The sequence below is a fragment of the Diceros bicornis genome, chromosome 9, assembly GCF_020826845.1.
Source record: "Diceros bicornis minor isolate mBicDic1 chromosome 9, mDicBic1.mat.cur, whole genome shotgun sequence".
In the NCBI taxonomy this organism is placed as follows: domain Eukaryota; kingdom Metazoa; phylum Chordata; class Mammalia; order Perissodactyla; family Rhinocerotidae; genus Diceros; species Diceros bicornis.
In genome coordinates, this window is record NC_080748.1 from 21425961 (window position 1) to 21448692 (window position 22732).

Genomic DNA, 22732 nt, shown 5'->3' on the forward strand with positions numbered 1-22732 from the left:
GCAATGAACTGTGGCCATTTTTTGTAGTCTATCATAGGGGAGAAGTATGGGAATTCTTCAACTAACGTGTGTTCTCTAGGTTGAGATGCTAAACTATAGAGGAGGCAGACTGCTTTAGGTTCTGTGGATTAAATAAATTAATATCAAACATATAATGATGTTTACTATGAAATTCCAGTTTAAAGTCATTGTTTAAGATGTTTGCATACATGTGCGGGTATGTAGACATTAGTGTAATTTACAATATTTGTTATATCAGTAAAAATGTAATATATACGTATGTCTATATATGTGTGCATATATACACATGTGTATATAATTATACTTTTATTGAGAATACAAATACTATAAATTGCACTAATCTTAAGTATATATCTTGATGATGGAAAACACTATGGAGATTCCTCAAAAATTAAGACTAGAACTACCATATGATCCAGCTATTCCACTGCTGGCTATTTATCCAAAGAACATGAAAACACAAATGTGTAAAGATATATGCACCCCCATGTTCATTGCAGCATTATTCACAATAGCCAACACTTGGAAACAACCTAAGTGTCCATCAAGGGATGAATGGATAAAAAAGATGTGGTATATAGACACGATAGAATACTATTCAGCTGTAAAAAAGATGAAATCTTGCCATTTGCAACAACATGGATGAACCTTGAGGGTATTACGCTAAGTGAAATGTCAGAGGCAGAAAGTCCAATACTGTATGATCTCATTCATAAGTAGAAGATAACAACAACAACAACAAGAAACAAACACATAGATACATAGATTAGGTTGGTGGTCACCAGACAGGAAGGTGGGAGGGAGAAGGATGAAAGGGTGACAGGGCACATGTGTATGGTGATGGATGGTAATTAGTCTTTGGATGGTGACTTTTGGGTATTGATGTAGTCTACACAGAATTTGAAATACAATGATGTACACCTGAAAAAAATATATATATCTTAATGAAATTGTATATAGATATATAGGCATGTAACCAACACTCTTCTGAAGGTATAGAACACTTCTTGCTCTTTTCAGTCAAGATTCCAACACAGTGGAGGTAATTACCATTCTAACTTCTGTCACCACTATTAGTTTTATCTTTTCTTGATTTCACATTAGTGGAATCATATACTACATCTTTCGTGACCGGCTTTTTATGCTCAAAATAAATTTTGTGAGATTCATCTAATATTGTTGTATGTACAGTAGTTATTTTTTATACATATAACATTAATATTTATTGCTTTCTTGAAGACTGTATTGAAAGCCCAAGCATTCCACACAGAAATTATACAATTGTAAACTGCTTCACAAAAGCAGCAAACATGTTACATTCTACAAGATCTTACTTTACAGAAATTTAAAAATTTTAACTATGAAAAGATACAGCTGAAGAAACAAGTATAAATTTGGTGGCCAGTAATTTTGACAGGGAAGTTGTACAGCTTGCATGGTTTTAAATATGTGAATTTTAAAATATTGATTTTAGAGTAATCATTATGCTCTTGTGTTGATAGAAAAGTATAAGACTGGCTGTTGAAGAATCATGTTTAAAAATATTTAATTCACTTCAAAATGTCAATGCAAAGTATTGTGCTTTCTCTGTACCCCTACACCTTCAGTCATTTAGCTCAAGTCATCATTAAAGTGATGTATTAATTCTTCCAGTACAGTGGTGGTTCACACCATTCCCATTTGCATACTTTAGAATATATTAGATTAGAAAGAAAGGTGTAATATTCACAGATGTTCAGAAAAGCAAGCAAAAAGTCAGTGAACCTGCCCAGTTCTTCTGAGATGGTCTCATGTCAGCTTCATAAGCATTCATTCTAAAATATGGTAAGCTAATGTTTGAACACAGTCTCCAAGATAAAGCACATCGTCTTACAAATAATGAAGTCCTTTTCTCAAACATCACGAAAGTATACAAAAGAATTTTAGTTTGAAGAGATCTCTTGGAATGTGTTTAGCCTGATATTTCAGCAGCCTTAAGGGTCCCAGGGTTTCACAAGGACCAGATTCTGAATTACTGAGAAGAGAAAGATACTGCTTTGAGAGAGATGAACTCAATCACTACCAATAGATAAAGTATCCACTGTATTCATCTCTTATAGGAACGAAAAATATAACATTTGTCCCTTAGAATAATATATGTATATTTATATATAATATATAGTATGTATATTATATAATATATACAATTAAATATAACTACATATAAAAATTATATACTTATTTATAATGTTTAATATATATTATATATAAAGTATATTATTCCATTTATAAATATGTATAATTTATATAATAATATAAATTCATCTCTTATAGAAGCAGAAAAATATAACATGGTCTCCCTTAGACTAATATATGTATATTTATATTTAAAATTATGTAATTTATATATAATATATGCCATATATAATATATAATATAATTATTTGTATATAATCATATCATATAACATTATCTGTTATATATATGTAACATAGATATGTATATATTATATAATATAACCTGTATGTTGTACTATAACCTGTATAATATATTACATATAAATATAAAATATTATTCTAGGGGGGCAAATTTCATATTTTTCTGTTTCTGTAAGAGATGAATATATATAATGTATATTTATAAATATTAATAGTATATAACTATCATGAAACCCTACAGTTCACATGGTAAAATGTTGAAACTGATGAAAATATGAAAACTGCTAGAGCTGTCAGAAAAAGACAAGACACAAAGCTTTCTCGTGTCTATGTATAAATGTGATACTCTCCTCAAAGTTTAAAAATTATAATTATTACCATCCAGTTTAATACTTTAATTCTAAATTTTAAGGAATCTATACACAAACCACTGATTAACCAGACTCCCCCCCCAAAAAAAAATCAGTGATAAGCAGGAGCCAGAGGAGCTGATAATTCACAGTTCCTATGTGAACAACTCTCTCAGGATTTATCCCATAAAGTACTTTATTTTACAACCTGCTTCTCTTGTAAAACTAAAGCTCCACTTTACTACATACAAACCTCGTACAGTGTGAAACTAGAATTGTATGTCAAATACTGCAGCTGAATGTTTCTAAATAATCTGTTCTATCAGTTCCTCTGTGACTTCTGTGGCTCATCCTCATTTTCTATGGATGATTCTGAGAGAATCTCTCCAGTTCGACTGGTATTGGATCCTACTAATTATTCTGTTTCATGGCAGAGAGAATCACTACTTACAGGGCCTTATAGTTTCACTTCCTTTGGAAGGCAAATCTTTCTCAGCTTGAGACAGACGAGATTCCTCCATTTGAGTCTTTTCCTCAGAAGTCTCTTCGTTCACAGTTAAGGCGTCGTCAGATTCTTTTTCTTGATTTTTTTTCTTGATTTTTTTTCTTTCTGGGATCAAGTCTGTTGATGTCATTAGAGACTCTTCTTCCTCTTTGTCCTCTTCTGTACAGTGCTGCCTGATACAACCACTTGCTTTGTCTTTATTCTTAGATGACGACGATTCTTCGGTTTCTTCTACCGTAACTGAAGAGATTTCACTAGAAGTTGTTTGGCCATCTCTCCGACTTCACCTTCTTTGTCCAACTTGAGTCTTTTCACCTGATGTTTCCACAGCATCTTCATTTGATGTTTATTCACCTGATGATTAGATTTCCGCTTTGTTAGCAAAGGATACAACTCAGGACCAGCCAGATGGAAGAGATGCCTAGGGCAACGTATGGGGGAAGGGGCACAAAGCTTCCAAGCCCTCTCCAGACTCACCGTTCTCCCAGCATTTCCACCTGCTCACCAACCCAGAAGAGCCTGTACTTCTTTAAAACTATATTGGCTTGGGGGACCAGCCTGGTGGCGCAAGCGGTTAAGTGCACGCGCTCCGCTGCAGCGACCCGGGGTTTGCCCGTTCGGATCCTGGGTGCGCACCGCCGCACTGCTTGGCAAGTCCCCTATAAAGTAGAGGAAGGTGGGCATGGGTGTTAGCCCAGGGCCAGTCTTCCTCAGCAAAAAAAGAGGAGCATTGGCAGATGTTAGCTCAGGGCCGATCTTCCTCACAAAAAAAATAAAATAAAATAAAACTATCTTGGCTTGGGCCGCCTCAGTGGCTTAGTGTTTAAGTGTGTGTGCTCCACTGCGGCAGCCCGGCATTCACAGGTTCGGATCACGGGCGCGCACTGATGCAGCGCTTGTCAAGTCGTGCTGTGGCGGCGTCCCATGTAAAATAGAGGAAGGTGGGCATGGATGTTAGCCCAGGGCCAGTCTTCTTCAGAAAAAAGAAGAGGATTGGCATTGGATGTTAGCTCAGGGCTAATCTTCCTCACACACACACACCAAAAAAAACACTATCTTGACTTTCCTAGGTCCTTTGAGTTTGTATATAAATTTCAGAATCAGCTTGTTAATTTCCACACACACACACCCTGCTGGTATTTTAGCTTGGATGACATTGACTATATAGCTTAATTTGGAGGAGAATCAGCATCTAAAAACATTGAGTCTTCCAACCCACAAACATAATATCTCTCTCCATTTATTTAGATCTTCTTTAATTTATTTTAGCAACGTTTTCACTGTACAGGCTTTGCACATCTTTTGTTAGTTTTATCCCTATTTGATGGATTTTGATGCTATTTTAAATGGTATTTTTAAATTTTCAAACAGAGAGAAAGGTTTGGCTTATTTAAAAACCCAAAGGTGGAGGTTGTTGTTAAAAGGCTTTCAAAGAGTGAACAGCATTTTCCTCTTTTGCATCTCAAGGAAGAGTTTCAGGAGTTGTCAACTTAATAAGCCCAGCTGAGCCACTGAGAAAAATGAGATATCGATTACCTATAATCCTAAAAATCTTCTTAGTTAGCTTTTTGTTTTTGATTTGGTACAATTGAATATTCCTTATTCTGCTCGAGGACAGAAACTGTTCATCTGGTGACAGACTGTGACTCAAAAACGTAGTTTCTTGGCAGAGTCGAACTTTTCTCTAGATGCTTCATGTCTCCATTCAGCTAATTCGGATAAGAGGTATTTGGAGTCTTCAGGTAAACTACTTAGGTCAGAAAACACAGCAGTAAATTGTCTCCATATTTTAAATTTATTTTGTTTATTTTTTCCCCCAAAGCCCCAGTAGATAGTTGTATGTCATAGCTGCACATCCTTCTAGTTACTGTATGTGGGACGCGGCCTCAGCACGGCCGGAGAAGTGGTGCGTCGGTGCGCGCCTGGGATCCGAACCTGGGCCACCAGCAGCGGAGTGCGCGCACTTAACCGCTAAGCCATGGGGCCAGCCCCAAATTGTCTCCATATTGAGTCAAGGATGGACTCATGGAGAAAACTCAAACCCTTAAGATCATTTTTAGACATTTAGAGAAATATGAAGGAGATTTTTAAAATCCCTGAAGCTTAACCACTCAGATATATTAATTTTCCCATAAAAAAGCAAATACTGACTCTGCTTAAATGTGGGTATACTAAAGAAGGCTGCACATAAATTAACCACTGTGAAATAGTTACTTCTTGAGAGAATAAAGCCAGCCTTGGTGGTCTAGTGGACAAGATTCTGGCGCTCTCGCCTCTGCAGCCTGGGTTTGTTTCTTCATCAGGGAATGTCACACCAGTCGTCTGTTGGTTGTCATACTGTGGCGACTACGTGTTGCTGTGGTGCTGAAAGCTATGCCATTGGTATTTCAAATACCAGCGGGGTCACCCATGGTGGACAGGTTGCAGTGGAGCTTGCAGACTAGACAGACTAGGAAGAAGGACCTGACCAGGGAGGGTTCTGCTCTGCTGTACACAGAGTCCTGTGAGTTGGAATCAACTCGATGGTGCTAACAACAAAAAACAGCTGAGAAAATAAGGGCAGAAGCGTATGCTAATGGTTGCATGATATTTTATTAGTGCTGTAATTAACCTTTAGTGTTGGATGTTAAGTGTCACTATTATCAATAACGCAGCAACAAAGGCATAAAGCTTCTTCTGGGTAGTTTCCAAGGAGGAGAAATTACCTGGTCAAAGAGTATGAATACTTTTAGAGTTCTTAATATATACTGCCAAATCCAAGGGATTGTATCAGCAATAAATCAAAGGTTTAATTTTCATACCATATTTGCCAGCATTGGATCTTCTCATTAAAAAGGAAAGGGCTGGGCTGGCCCCGTGGCTTAGCGGTTAAGTGCGCGTGCTCCGCTACTGGCAGCCCGGGTTCGGATCCCAGGTGCACACCGACACACTGCTTCTCCGGCCATGCTGAGGCCACGTCCCACATACAGCAACTAGAAGGCTGTGCAACTATGACATACAACTATCTACTGGGGCTTTGGGGGAAAAAAAAAAAGGAGGAGGATTGGCAATAGATGTTAACCCAGAGCAGGTCTTCCTCAGCAAAAAGAGGAGGATTAGCATGGATGTTAGCTCAGGGCTGATCTTACTCACAAAAAAAAAAAAAGAATGAATGCCCCAAACCCAATGTGAATGTTGCTATTCATCAGTATTTTGGATTTGTTTTGTACTACTAGATAACACAAATAAATAAATATATTATTATTGTTATGAATCCAATATTTGCAGCTAGAAGGATAATTGCATGACTCATCAAATTATAAAAGAAAATCAGTTGTATTTCTGTATGTTAGCACGAAACTATTGAGAAACGAAATAAAAATTACCGGGCCGGCCCTGTGGCTTAGCGGTGGGGTGCGCGCGCTCTGCTGCTGGCGGCCTGGGTTCGGACTCTGGGCGCACACCAACGCACTGCTTCTCCAGCCATACTGAGGCCGTGTCCCACATACAGCAACTAGAAGGATGTGCAGAAACTGAATATTTCAACTCACATAATTTTAAAATTGGTGTAACTAATTACGCTATTACAAGTCAGAATATGGGGGCAGCCCGGTGGTGCGTGCGCTGTGCTGTGGTGGCCTGTGGTTTGCAGGTTCGGATCCCAGGCCCACACCAACGCCCTGCTTGTCAAGCCATGCTGTGGTGGCGTCCCATATAAAGTGGAGGAAGATGGGCACAGATGTTAGCCCAGGGCCGGTCTTCCTCAGCAAAAAAGAGGAGGATTGGCAGCAGTTGTTAGCTCAGAGCCAATCTTCCTTATAAAAAAAAAAAGAAGTCAGAATTAATCCAGGATAATGGTTACCTTCACAAGGGAAGTGACTAGACGGGAGCTTCTAGGTCCTGGTAATGCTCTGCTTCTTGATCTGAGTGCTGGTTACGAGTACTGAGTACATACTCTACTGTATATTCACAATATGAAAGCTCATTGAGCTTTATACTCGTGATTTGTGCACTTCTCTGTATGTTGTTATACCTCAACCAAAATTGTGCACCCCGAAGTCAACATCAGTCTTCCTCATCTGCATCCCCCCAACCATAAAAAAGCTCCAGTGTGGTCCTGACACATGATGAGAGACTGACCAACCAAAACAGAACAGAAGGTCTATAAATAGACCTGATACATGTGTCACTTTATACAATGTAAAGGTGGCTTTTCCAGTTAGTGAAAAATAGATGGATTACTTAATAGATGGTGTTGGGATATCTGGGTAGCTATTTGGACCAAAAATGAGTTCAGCTCTACTTTACATCTTATATCAAAACACATTCCAGATCAAAGATTTAAATTTTTAAAAGAAAATGATAAAATTAGTAAAAGAAACCCTGAGAGGATATTTTCATAATTTTAGAGTAGAGAAGGTTTTATAGAGTACAATATAACAAAAAAACTCAAAAAAAACTAAAAGATTGATCAATTCAACCATATAAACCCCAAAAAAATGTGTAGCAAAACCCAACATAAATAAAAAAGTCAACAAAAAATGGGGAAAAATATTTTCAATTCACAATACATATGGATGGCTGATATCACTGATATGAAAAAGCTCCCTCAGATCAACAAGAAAAAGATCAATCAGCCACCAGAAATCTAGACGAAGCGTATGTGAAAACAGTTCATTGAAAGAGAATAAAAGTGACTCACACATGTGAAAAGATGCTCAACCTTACACATGATGAGTGAAAGAAAAGTAATGCTACAAAGGTATCACTCCTACAGTATTGACAAACATAAATACGTTTTATAATACACTGACTTAGCAAGAGCATGAGGAAGCAGGCACTCGCTCACATTGCTAGAAGGAGACTCTAAAAGTTGGTGAAACCTTTGTGGAAAACACTTTATTTTGATAGGCAATATCTATCAGTATTAGAGACGAACATACAATTTTATCCAATAATTTTACTTTTAGGGATATATCTTACAAATATATTAGAACATGAGTAAAAATATACATATATGGTTATTAATTTCAGTCTTATTTGAAATAGCAAAAATTGAAAGAAAAAAAAACCTCCTAACATCTATCAATAGAAAATTGGCTAATAAAGTGCAGCCATCAAAAAGAATGAAAAAATTCTTTTTGTTTTTACAGATATGGAACAACTTCAAGTGAAAAAAGCAAGGTGTAGATTAGTATATAGTATATAGTGTAGTATAGTATATTAGTAATTGTATTAGTATATATTATAAATATATACTTATTTTTTAAATGTAAAAATATATAGTCTATAGATTCGGAAATAAATAAAATTTAAAAGTAGAACTATAAATCTAACTCATAAAATGTGAGTAGGAAAGGTTTAACTCAGCAGATTTAGGATGTTCAAACTTTGTACATTCCAAAGAAATCTCCCAGGGGATAACCAATGAGCCTTGGAATATCCTGCCTGATAAGAGCATCTGTATACCTGGGGCCTTGGGCCGTGTCAGACAGTTTACGCAAATAATGTGATTTATGGTAAACACCTGTTTTCGTTCACCTGGGGCCCTCGGTCATGCTGTATGGGTTTGACCTCTGGGAGGGACTAGAAACTGAGTAGTTAACATCAGTCACATGAGGGCTCCAAGCCTATGTGTCTGACCCCCAATAAAATCCACTGAAGTTCGGATGAGCTTCACCGGTTGGAAGTACTTTGTACATGTTGTCACACATCATTGCCGGGAGAATTAAGCTTTGTAAGTCCACACAACTCCACAGAGAGAGGAAAACTGGAAGCTGTGCCTGGTAACCTCCTGGACTCTGTCCCATAAGCCTTTTCCCTTTGGTGATTGTATTCTATATCCTTTCAATGTAGTAAACCATAACCATGAGTGTAACAGCATTTGTGAGTTCTGTGAGTCCTTCAAGCTAATTATTGAACTCGAGAGTGGTCTTGGGGTCCTCCAACACAGTAGATAAAGTGATATTGAGAGGCGAACCTATTTCTTCAGATGCTGGGATTAGAAAAGAATAAAGATGGAAAATTAATGAGCTAAGCATCCCGTTTAAGATGTTAGAAAAAGGGCAACAGAAAACTGGGGATCCACATGCAAAAGAATGAAGTTGGACCCATATCTTACACCACTCATGAAAACTAACTCAAAATGGATTAAAGACTTAAATGTAAGACCTGAAACCATAATACGCCCAGAACAAAACATATGGAAAAAGCTCCTCCACACTGATCTTGGCAATGATTTTTTGGATATGACACCAAAAACACAAGCAACATAAGCAAAAACAAGCAAGTGGGACTACATCAAACAGAAAAGCTTCCATACAACAAAAGATACAATCCACAAAATGAAGAGGCACCCTGCAGAACGGGAGAAAATATTTGCAAACCATACATATCAGATAAGGGGTTAATATCCAAAATACTTAAGAAACTCATATGACTCAGTAGGAAAAAGACTAATAATCTGATTAAAAGTGGGCAGAAGACCTGAATAGACATTTTTCCAAAGAAGATACAAATGGCCAGCAAGTATATGAAAAGATGCTCGGCATCACGAATCATCAGGGAAATGCAAATCAAAACCACAATGAAATATCACCTCATATCTGTTAGGATGTTGTATTATAAAAAAAGACAAAAGATAAGGAGTGTTAGCAAGGATGTGGAGAAAAGGGAAACTTTGTGCTGTTGGTTGGAGTGTAAATTGGTGCGGCCACTATAGGAACCAGTATGAAAGTTCCTCAAGAAATTAAACATAAAACTACCATATGATCCAGCAATTCCACTTCTCGGTACATATCTTAAGGAATTGGAATCACCACCTTGAAGAAGTATTTGCCCTCCCATGTTCACTGCAGTGTTATTCACAATAACGAAGACATGGAAACAGCCAAAGTCTCCATGGATGGATGAATGGATAAAGAAGTTGTGGTGTATATATATATATATATATATATATATATATATACACACACAATGGAATATTATTCAGCCATGAAAAGAAGGAAAACCTTTCATTTGCAGCAACCTGGATGGAGCTTTAGGGTATTATGCTAAATGAAATCAGTCAGACAGAGAAAGACAAATACTGTATAATCTCACTTGTATGTGAACTCTAAAAAAAACCTCAACTCATGGAAACAAAGTGGAATGGTGGTTGCCAGAGGCTAGGGGGGTGCAGGAAAGGGGGAGATGTGGGTCAAAGGGTACAAACTTCCAGTTACAAGATGAATGAGTTCTGGGGATCTAATGTACAGCATGGTGACTATAGTTAACAATACTGTATTATATACTTGACATTTGCTAATAGAGTAGATTTTAAATGTTATCACCACAAAAAAATAGTAGTTATATGAGGTAATAGATGTGTTAACTCACCTTATTGTGGCAATCATTTCACAATACATACGTGTATCAAATCATCACTGTGTACACCTTAAACTGATACAATGTTATATGTCCATATCTCAATAAAGCTGGGCGGAAAAGATATCAAAGGAGTTGGAGACACCAAAAGAAGGAGGCAAAGATGACGTGGGGGTTAGCATGTAGACGTAGTAAAGGAACCACGGGATCCTGTACATCACTTATCTTTGGGCCTAGAGAGGTGTACAACTTAGGGGCACGTAGCTCTGGACCCATACTCCTCTGCTCTAGCTCTCAGATCTCAGGACTACAGCAGCAATCTTCAGTTCCTATAGAGAGAGCCAAACCTTATGGCTAGCAAGATGAATAATGTCTGCTCTTAATAATATCTTTAACAATATTGCACATCCATCATTTTGTTTGATTCTCACAGTTTGAAATTCAGAGAGGCTGTCACCTAAAAGATGGAAAAGCCAGGACCAAAGAACCCAAATCCAATGATTTGTCCCCCATTTGCCCATGGCCCCAAAACTTTTTACCCAGAGAGGTAATGTCTTAAAAGGGCTTATGGAGTCACACAGCAAGGCATACCTGACTCGCAGGTGTTGGCTTATCTCTGGAGACAAACAGGGGAAGAGGCGATCAGGATTTGCACACACAAGGGAGCTAGTAACTGACTTATCCCAAATGAAGTTGGGGCCCATCCTGGAGGGAAGCCCTACTCTCGCTCTGCTTCCAGCACTGTTTCCCCTGTCCCCTACTCCTCCTGCCCATGGGGAAAGTAGAAGGTTTCAGGGAAACACCAAACTCGTTAGCCAAGTAACAGAGGGGGGATGAGGAACTATTTACCTACAAAAACATACTTTGGACTCACACCTAGCACTCACAGTTTTGTACATCTTTGGAATCGATTGTTTTTCAAAAAGAGTTGTGTTCCAGGAGTTGCCGCTGACACAGAATACAACAGGAATAGGGCTCCTTGGAGTTAGACAATACCAAGCCCTACTTTCCACACCTACCATCAGGGCAACCAAAACGCATGAATGGGCTGACATCTTGGGTGTGGAGTGCGAACAGGGAGCCCAGAGCCCAGCTGTTGGGGACTAGATTTTCTCGCTGGGCTCACTGGAGCGCCAGCCTTCATAGCAGTTACTAACACTGAGAATTGAATATGAGTCTTCGGCTTAGGGCAGGGACCCAGGCAAGGAAAGACCTCTTCTCTTGGAGACCTGTCATCTGGAATTTCCACGGGCACTGGAAGCCAGAGCCTAAATTAGCCTGCCCGCGTCACAAGAACCAGTTTGGGTTTTATTAGGGAGACTGAGAGGCAGTTCAGGAACTTGTGGCTGTTGTCCCCGAGTCGCAGGGTCTTGTTCCTTCTTTCTTTTGGGGACTGGAGAAAGGCAGATTATCATGCAAGTGTAGGACCCATGGCAATGCCTCAATGCGGGACAAAGTCTGAGCTGCCAAGAACTAGGGGGGTGAGGTGGGGGTGGATAATTTCCCTGTGTAGGGACTCGTGCTCTATCTCCTTACTGTAAAGGGGTCACGATCTAACCACTCCTGTGTAGCTGTCGCCATGTTGAGTGTGTGTTCATGGCCCTATCTGTCAACAATCAGTTATTCCTGAAAATAAAATAAAAATTACTAAGTTTAAACACAGTATACACTACACAAATCCTAAAAATGATTTTCCAAGAAACAAGTTTTGGAAAGAAACCGTCTTTAATTTTGCAGTTTTGACATATCACCTATGATTTCATATAGCACCGTTAACTTTGCTAGAACACCAAAAGTTGTTATTCAAATGTTCTTCAATAATGCTTACAGAGTCATTTTGCAGTGTTTGAATATTTCTTATAGGCCACATTTTCTTAAAAACATTAATAAACTTAACTTTTTATTTATTAAAAATATGTAAATAAAATGTTATAAAACTGTAAAATAACTTATGGTTTTGGGAATTCCTGAGAATCAAATTTCTCATTCCTGAATCCTAGAACTCAGTATCTTGTGTGAATTTGAAAACACTAGTGACAACCACGACAAGCTGAAGACCAGATGCTCTTTCTTTAGTTTTTTTAAAAGCAGTGTATATCATGCTAAAAAAGAAGGGCCTAAAGAATGACTGATATTGGGTGTTTTCTTACCACAGTAAATGGGGGTAAAGAGCCAGATTTAATTTAATTCAGAAAAATTAATGTGATTTTTTTGCATCTCGATGTTGTAGAACAGATTCATGTTTTTAAATTTATCATCCATTTAATCTTACAATTCTATGTATCATTCATCCCCTTTAACAGAAAAAGAAACTGAGGCACAGAGAAGTTAATATACATTTAATGAACTAGCTCAGAAGCAGGAACCAGGGATGGAGAACCCCCCTGGTATTATGAGGAAAAATCTGAATATAAGCGATATAAAGTACAATTCAATGGCCTAAACACAAAAGGGAATATATTGACTCATGTGACTGAAAAGCCTGGATCAGGACTGGCTTTAAGCAGAAGCACTGACACAGGGCTCAACTGACACCATTAGGATTCAGCATCTCTCCATTTCTTGGCTCTCTGTCTTCTGTACTGGCTTTATTCGCAGACTTTATATGGTGGCAGGATGGCTGCCAGCAAGTTCAGGGCAATACCCTCCCAGGTTCAAGTGCAGCTGAAACTATGGTGCCTTATTCACAAGGGTCCATGTGCAAGTCTCACTGTGCCTTAGCGGCTCCAGTTGAGTCACATGCTCATCTCTTTTGCCAGGCCTGAGTCACATACCCACCCCCGGCGTAGGGATGCGGTGGGGAAAACTATAATATCTGCACATAGACTGAGACTGAAGAATGGTAGTTAATTCCCAGAGAACAATAGAGATAGTGTTTCCAGATGGGAGAACGAAGGCTGGGTGTTAAAAACAAACGAAACAGATATCTACCACATACTTCTCTCACTGCCCTGCTGCTGTCTGCTGGCTCAGAGCCACTTCGCTGCCCCTTTAGGCTCTCAAACTTCGATTGAAGGGTGGATGCAAATTCTGTGGAGGCTCTGGGAGAGGGGAAGGAGTGGGATGTGGATGCACTGCATTCCAGTGCAGGATGGAAATTTCTGGGAGATCCTAACTTCCATGTGATTGGACCATCCAATAACCTAGACTCTCAATAGACTTTCTCATCTCAGAGCTCTTAACTCAGCTATGGAAAGGCCTAGACCTTACTTCCAGGAACAGCTCTGCCTTCTGAAATAATATTCTGATATCCTACCCTTTGACCTCAACCTCCAGTCCTTCTAGCCTGTGTCCTTAATATGCCAATTCTTCAACTTTGTCAGGATCTTCGATCCATCAACCTTTCCACCTACTCTCTAACCATTAGCAACCTCTCTTTTCTTCATTTCCTCCCTCTCTGGTTGATTTCAAGGTCCATCACTGAAATGACATCCCAGACATCTTCACTCCATTTCCTTTTCATCATTCCCGCCTGGCAAAATCTCAACCCTGCCTCTTCCAGATCTGCCCTCTAGTAAGTGATTCAGCCTTATTAGATAAAATCACACACATGAGGATACTGGTGCTATCAGGAACTAATGGTCACAACTAGTGATCTGCTCCAACACCAAAATCATTTATTCATTCACTACTTCATTCATTCCATTCATATTAAGCACCTTCCATGTGCTATGTACTGTACTTAGCCCTTGTGAACCCCAGCACAGGAAGCTTCCTGTCTTGCAGAGTTTACATCATAGTTTTCTTAGTCAACCCTCTCTTCCATCCTACTCAAGATTATTTCACATATCTCCACTTTCCTCAAAATTTTGTTCCCCCAGCTGATGGGCTGGAGCCCCCACTTCACAGAGGAACCAGGAGCCATCAAATGGGAGCTTTCCATCCAGAAACCTTCAATGAGACTTATATCCCACCCCTTCTTTCCTTCCTTTTATTCTGAAAGAAGTGTTTCTCCGCAAGACTTTCCTTGTCCCTTCCTGTCTCCATCCCAGCACTTTTCACACTGAGGACACTGTCTATCCCACACACTGCCCTGTCCCCAGCATCTGGAGTTCAACACTCGGCTGGTACTCAACAACCATTTGAGAGAGTGAATGAACCACGGGAGGGATCTCCGCGGGGAGCTCTTGCGCAGCGCGCCCTGGGGGCGGGGCCAACGCTGGAGGCGGGGCCAAGGCAGGGGCGGAGTCAACGCAGGGGCGGGGCCAGATGGACGCCGTCTCCTGGCTCGTGGGCGGCAGTTAGCGGGCTTCATTTGAGGAAACTGAGTTGCTCCTCCGTCGCTTCCCCGAGAGAAGAGTTGGGCGCATAACTTCTCAGGTAAGGGTCAGGCAGGCTCTCTGGGTGCCCGAGGGTCTCTTCAGCCTGCCAGCCTGAGGGGCTTTTCCCACTGCCTTGTCAGACCTGCTCCGAGCGAGCGGCCTCACAGCCCTCGAGGGCGCTTGCGCCTCCAGGCCTCAGAAGGTGCTCTGAGGCCTGCTGGGGGGCTGGGCCCCAAGGTTTGTCCACTGGGCCATCAGTCGGGCCGTGGCAGGTCCTCTAGGAGTTGTGAGCAGAGGAACAAGACTCAGGGAGGAGCAGGTGGCCGGATAGGCCTTTTCAAATGTTTCAGGGGAAATCTGAAGTGAATGAATTTTTGGCCAATGAACAGGGGGGCTCTCTTGCCACACTTCCTAATTAATTAGTAAGTACTTTTTATAAGGCAATAATGAAAGGTCCAAATATCCAAGAGACAGTCGTAAGGGATTTTCAACCCAATTTGAATTTCTACCCAAACTAACATTAATTAGTAATCGTATTTCCTGGAATTGCTGTTTTCTCCACAGTCTGTGAGTGAGCTGGCTTTCTTCTTTAACTTAAAGCTCCAAAAAGAATGGAGACCATCCCTATACCCCCATTCCTGTCCCTGCCACTACACGGAGGGACAGACAAATAAATATTAGCACAGAGACGTGCTTCCTGAGCATAATGTGGCCTGTGCTTCTCTCTCTAGAGGTGCCTGCCTCGCTCTTTTATACCTAAGATGATTGACAGGGATAGCATCCAATTAACATTTTTCTTTTGTGATTTAGAGTACTGAAAAGGGTTTTTTTCTTTCTCTGACAGAGATATTACAAAGTTGCAAGCGAGCAAAAATTTTGTTGGCCGAAAAATTTCTATCTTGATAGGTAAAAAAAAAAAAAAATGATGGAAACGCTTCTGGAAACATTTCAGGCTTGTGTTCTCCTTCCTGGGACTAGAGTAGCCTCAGCTTTGAGTGCCATGCATTTTTGTTGATGATTTATCGAGCCCACAGGTTCAGAGATGAAGGCTGAGGTAGGGCCCCACCCCTGTAAGAGTGAGGGCAAGTTTACGTTCTTCTGTAACATTGGTAAATGAAGCTTCTGGAATTTCATCTCATGATTTCCCAGATTCCAGGTTTCCCAGCACCAGTCGAGCAATCCTGATTTTCTTATTGAAAGGAAGATGTCTAAAGATATTACCATTTCCTTAAGCAACAATAAAAAGACAAGACACAGAAGAAGCCACAGGGTTGGCTCAACGATTTTGTGAGCTGATTTCAGAAAGCTTTTATTTCTTAGGTATTTCACGCATATTAGAAAGAGGGAATAAATGGCGTTATATGCTATTTGATCAGGAAATAGATTGTATTTTGACAGACTTCTAGAGAAGACCAAGACATTCTGGCTTAGAGAAATTTAGGATATTTTATTGACCTCATAAAATCCAGGGAGATTTCATGGAAGGAGTGTGGGCCCTGTATTACGCTGGATTCACAGAAATAAAATTTCACAAAAATTCTCCAGATGAAACGCTGTGTTATCTTCAAACCTCTACTCAATTACATTTCTTCCTGTTAACTACAAGCTGCACCTCTCATTAAAAAGAAAAAAAAAAATGTGAGGAGGTGCTTCTGTTGTTTGTTTTCGTAGAGCCTCATTGTCTTTCTGACATTTCATGATGTTTATCAGCACTATTTGGATTCCACATGTTGGCAACCTACCATATTGATTCAATACTGAATTTAGAAGATCCATGTTATCTACATTTTACACATCAGGGAGGGATATGTTACCTTTAAATGAATAAGATTGAGTCCACTGAGAGGCCTCAAGGAGCTTAGAGTCCAGTTGAGGAAGCAAGACTTAGCATGTGAAGAGCTCTAGAAGACCTCAGGGAATAAGTAGCAGTTGCGTGAGATGTCAGTAAATAACCAGAACATGTAAGTGCCCTGGAGACAATGAAGAGGGCTGCAGGTATACTGAGCAAGACTTCAGGGAGAATTGGGATTGAAGGATGGGTTGGGTTTGGACAAAGAGAACCCAGAAAGCAGGCTTAACTTATAAGCTGTCTGATCAGTTTTGAGCAGCTTATCAATTAGATGTATTAATTAGACATGAAAGATGAGATAGGAAGGAAGTTTGTGGCTGGACGTTGAACAGCTTGAGGTCACAGGCTAAGACCAAGGAGTGTGGTCAATGTAAAAAATTGTTTTTTGAGCTTAGTAGTGATCAGGTGTATGGTAGACTCTCAATTTTTTGTTGAATGACCAAATAGTTTGATGAGAGACAGTTCTTCTTTATAAAAGATTTTCAGCTAATGGAGAAAGATTGAATTGGGAAAAAAAATACCATTTGCAACTCAGAATAATGTGTCAAGGCAAAATAGATACTGAAAATGTTATGAGAAATATTGATGGGGAACTTTACAACTGGTGACTCAATTAACATCGCTTAAAGTGAGACACCAGACACTGTGTGTGCCCCAGTGTGATGCAAGGGGAGGAGCCCAGCAACGCAAGCTCTTGTCGAAACTGAAACTGAATGGATTCAAGCTGCCCGATCTAATTAACCAGTTTACAGGAAATGCGAGGGATAGAGAAACATGTTATACATCATCAAAATTCAGAAAGAGGAAATTCTAAAGGCAAATGACCTAGTTTCCTCAACAAATAAATGGCAAAGAGAGAAACCAGGAGTGGGAAATGTTGTAGATTAGGTGAAACTTAAGAGGCCTATGAAACAAACGCCTTCTTTGTGAGAACTTTGGATTCTTACTCTAGCAACCCACATGAAAAAAGATACTTTTGAGGCAATTGGGGACATTTTAACATGAACTAAGTATTATTATTATTATTTTTTTTTTTTTGAGGAAGTTCTGCCCTGAGCTAACATCTGCCAATCATCCTCTTGTTTTGCTGAGGAAGCCTGGCCCTGGGCTAACATCGTGCCCATCTTCCTCTTCTTTATATGGGATGCCGCCACAGCATGGCCTGACAAACGGTGCATCGGTGCTCGCTGGGATCCGAACCAGCGAACCCCGGGCTGCTGCAGCAGCGTGCGCGCACTTAACCGCTTGCGCCACCGGACCGGCCCCTGAACTAAGTATTAGATAATATTACATAACACATAGTTATTGCTGGTTAGAGTTACACACTGGTTTAAATGATATAATGTCTGAAAATCTCTTTTAAATACTCCAGGAAAAAAAAATGGGGGAATGTTTTTGTAGATGAAACAAATAGGCAAAATTTTCTAACTTTTGAAGCTGGGTGATGGGTACATGAGAGTTCAATATAGTATTCTTTCTACTTTTAGGTATATTTAAATAGTTTTACAAAAGGTTTAATGGTTAGAAAATAGTATTTTTATGAACTAAAACAATATACAAGACAATTTGGAAAAGAGGAAAATGAAGTCAGAAAAAAAGTTCGATGCCTATTAGTGTATGAGGTAATAAAGGTGAGAGGATAGAAAAGGAAGGGCAAAGAACATTGAGATGTTTTGGAGGCCAAATCAATAGGACACTGCGAAAGGAAAGCTAGATAAAGGAAAAGGTCGAAGATGATACCAAGTTAAGCTTAGGTGACTGGGTGAGTGATGCCATTAATTAATATGTGTTGAGTGAGTTATTAGGAATAATACTAATTGCTTTTAACATCTCCTTTTCTTAACCCCACCAGGCTCTCTTCTCAGATATCAATCTTAATGATCCCGGAAAGGGAAGGGATAGAGAGGAATGCCATGTTAGGAAAGCAGAAATGCTGAACCTGACTGCAATTTTGAGCTTTTTGCAATAATAGAGACTACATGGGGCAGAAGGGCAAAGACCAGGGTCCCAATTGTGTACACAGCCTTTACATGGAGGAATGGCTGCATGATGCTGAGTCAGCAGCCAGTAGGGAGGACTTCCATGAAGGCTCGGGGCCCACCAGGAGCAGCACAGCCCAGCAATCACACCCTGGGGACCAGTGCTCAACAACATGGAATCCCCAGAGGAGCACGGTAAAAATTGTGACAACCAGGGATGAAGGAACCCCACTTTGGGGCTTCAGAAGCTTGGAATTTTTGAATGATCCTATGGAAGAAAGATAGGTGGGGGCCCAGAGCAGGCTTAATCTGATTTAGGGAAATAAGTATGACACAAAGTCAGTGATCATCAAATATTTCACATGCCTCTCTCCATTCCCCAGCCTCCCTTGCAGTTAGGTTGGAATTATGTGACCAGTTCTGGGTAATGGACCATGAATGGGAGTGACATGTGCTCCTCCATCCCTCTCCTCCCAACATAACAGCCTTTAAAGCTGTTTGTTCCAGATGGAGTTGCTACAAGAGAGTGGAGAGTCACCTGGCCCAAATCGAACTTCATAATGGTGAGAAATAAATCTTTCTTGTTTTAATTCACTAAGATAGTGGTGTTTTACTATTGCACCAGTTAGCTTTAATTACCCCAATTAGTATGGAAGTAAACAGCATATATTGTATGCCCTGGTTAGTAAAAGGTATACCCAGTAAATGTAACCATCCTCCACTCAGAGCAATACAACAGGAAATGAGCTGGTTTGAAGTAAGATACAAAGTTCAATTATTAAAAGTGGGAAATTTATATCTAGAGTTTAAGAGAAATAGAAAATAATTAATCATATGCATAGAAGATACCATTGAAATCATGGAAATGCTTGCTATCTCCAAGGGAGAGAGAGGTACAAATAGGAGGTAAGAGAAGATAATGAAGGAAAAGAAGACGTGGACCTTCAAGGTAATCCTTGGCATGGAAATTCCAGTCCAGGGAAGGAGCATGGAGGTATGAAACGTTTTTACATGCTGAGATGAGTCCTTGAAAGGTCATATGGAGGAAAGCTAGCCTACTGAGCCCCTCCCTGCAGGACTGTTATATGAGAAAGAAATAAACTTCTTTGTGCGAAGCCGCTGAAATTCATTTGTTACTGCAGCCTCTCTAGCCTAACTACTGCAATTGCTGCTACTGCCGGTTCTAGCTGCGGCAATACACTGCCTTAGCTGCTATCTGGGGATGAAGAAGTGACCACCAAAATTACTGGATGCCGGACCATGCTCTGCTGCCAGATCATCACTAGCAAAATGGATGTGTCCCATGCCGCTGCCTCTCTCCCACTTAATTCAGTTCGAAACTCAAGCCACACACCTGTGCATTTCATGGGATGAATTTCATAAACATCTGTAACGGTAGCTGCAAAGGGGTCTCGGAAGTGTAGTTTTTAGCATTGGTACCCCAGCGGATGGAACAGATTAAGGTGAACTAAGTTTTTCTAGGGAAACTAAGTAATTCTCTCAGGACTGTTCTACTCTCATAGAATTGGGAGATATCATGTAGAAGCCATAGAATGCTCAGAGAAGTGGCTTGCCAGCATCTCTCCCTTCCAGTGGTGATGACTATGAATCTCACTGCTTATTTTAACCATACAGTGCCTTTCTAAACATCTCTGTCAATCAGATGAAGTCTGAATATTCAGTGGCCTATTATTCTATTGTCAGGAGACCACATGTGATACAGAATGTACTAGTATGAGGCTTCGAATGTGCCATTTCATACCACTTTCCCATTTTGAGGAGTTCTACTTCCCTTTTTCAAAGAAAAAGTCAAAACTTTCCAATTAACCTTGGTAGAGAGCACCCTATGTCACAGTGTCCAGAAGAATACTTACTTATTGAGCACCCACTGTGTACCAGACTCTGTTCAGGGTGCTAGGGATACAATAGTGATGAGAATAACAACCTGGTTTATAAGGTTCTTACCTTCTGGAGACTTTATGTCATAAAAGATTTTCTGCTTTTGATAAAGTAAATGAATATGGCTATGAAAGACATCTGAAAAATCATAATCTCTTATTCCATAATCCAAGGTGACTTTACTAAAAAGAGATCCTTGAAAGGAGGTGCAAAGCAGACATGAGTGCTGGCCTTGGGAAGTAGGAAAGGTGCTCTTTTTAAAAGTTTTGCTAAGTCTCTACTGCAGACATTGTTGGTCCCCACTCATCCCTTTGACCTACCCAAAAGATCACTTGCAGATAGTGCCTGTAAATACCAAAGGCTTCCTGTGTCTCTCCTGGGGCTTTCTCTGGCTGTGCTAACTGTCAGGGAGTCAATGCCCTAGGGTGTTACTCTTTTTAAAGGATAATTTTCCCAAAAAAAAGGTAAAATCATGACTTTCATACAAAAATAAAATGAACAAGTGTCAAAAATTTTATTTAAATCACTGTGTGATGAGGTAACTAATAAGATGTTCCAACCGGTTCAAAGGAGAATTCAAAGCACCACTCGTATATGTGAAGACAAACAATGCTGAGATGAATTTACAGATAGAAGCAAAACTGGTCAATATCCACAGGTAATAGTCAATTGTATTCACTGCATGTCTATGGATAAGAATTATCTGCATTACTATCTATTTTCTACAACTTAGACTTATAAAATAACAATGGACAATGAAAGACAAAGCTCGCCTGGATAAATGGGCTAGGTGAAACATCCACTAATAGTTCAAACTCATTCACAATTTTTTCAGACATTTTCAACCAATGAGGAATAGGATTTGGTGGATATATCACCGCTTCCTTGTCCTTTAATGAGATAATTCTGAGATGTGTTCTACAAGTTTCTTAGAGCGTCCTCAGTGGGAATGAACCCCAGTGGCCCACGGCAGTAAATTATTTATTAACAAAACTTGTATTTGCCTTCCTCCCTTCCCTAGCTCACTTCATTCCCTCAGAGTACTTCCTGGAATAGGCTCTCAAAAAAATTGCTTACACCCAATCCTTGTCTCATGGCAGGCTTTTGAGGGAACCCAAACTAAAACAGGTTCCCAGTTCATGCACTTCATCACTATTCATAGGTTGAGAGAGATTTTTTGTCTTCAGAAACTCAATAAATGAGAAATGGCAGGTTCCATGAAAGGATCAGCCCACCCTCCCTCCTGGACCTGGAAGCTTGCCCCAACTGACCAGCATGGTTTCCTAACAAAGAGCATTAAACAAAGCTAACTCAAGACAGTACTAAACTTGTCTGTGTATATTGGGAACACTGAGGTCCTGGGAACACTGAGGTCAATATGGAACCTTGTAGAATTCACAGATGTACCAACAGTAACTAGTTTGTTTGGACATTTGCTGTTACTGCTGCGTCTGCTGCTAGTGGTCCACTTCCACCAACACATCCAGCCTGAGAGTAGAAGGCCATGATACCAGTAAATAAATGGCAAGCAATAGGATATATTGGAGCATATGAGGAAGCCATTTTTGTCAAACTAATTCGGCCTGACCTTGTTTTTCCAAAAGGGCCTGTGGCCTTTGAACATGCATTGTATATCTGCTTTAAGCAATTAACATGTCCCAAAGGCAAGAACAAATGCCCTTAAGATAAGGATGCAACATCCCCCACGTTGGCATTTCCTTAAGGATAAGCATTTCTCTCTAGGCTAGGATTTGATTGCTGTGCTCACCCTGTGACCACCCAACTTGAGACAACAGACCTGCTACCTGCTGCGCCCATGGACACAGCAGACCTGATACCTGCTGTGTCCGTCAATCGCTGTGCCAACAGGGCAATGTCGCGACTATTGTAAAAGGGATATTGCAGTCTTATGTGATACATGCTCTTTGATGGTATATAACCACTCTGTACCCCCCACTTCTTTGGAGTGCTCCATTCCTTTGTGAAAGGACTCTCCCGGGCTAGATGGTCCTCAAATTTGGCTCATAAGAAAGTCATCCTAATTTTGATTTATGGATTGGTTATGGATTATTTGTGTCAACAATACCCATTCACAGACCCAAAACA

The 22732-nt window shown here is 40.1% G+C and overlaps 1 pseudogene; it reads right to left on the reverse strand.

Moving 5' to 3' along the window:
• Window positions 1-2889: 2889 nt before the first annotated feature.
• Window positions 2890-22732, reverse strand: part of LOC131409904 (serine/threonine-protein phosphatase 4 regulatory subunit 2-like) — a 157566-nt pseudogene continuing 137723 nt past the window's right edge.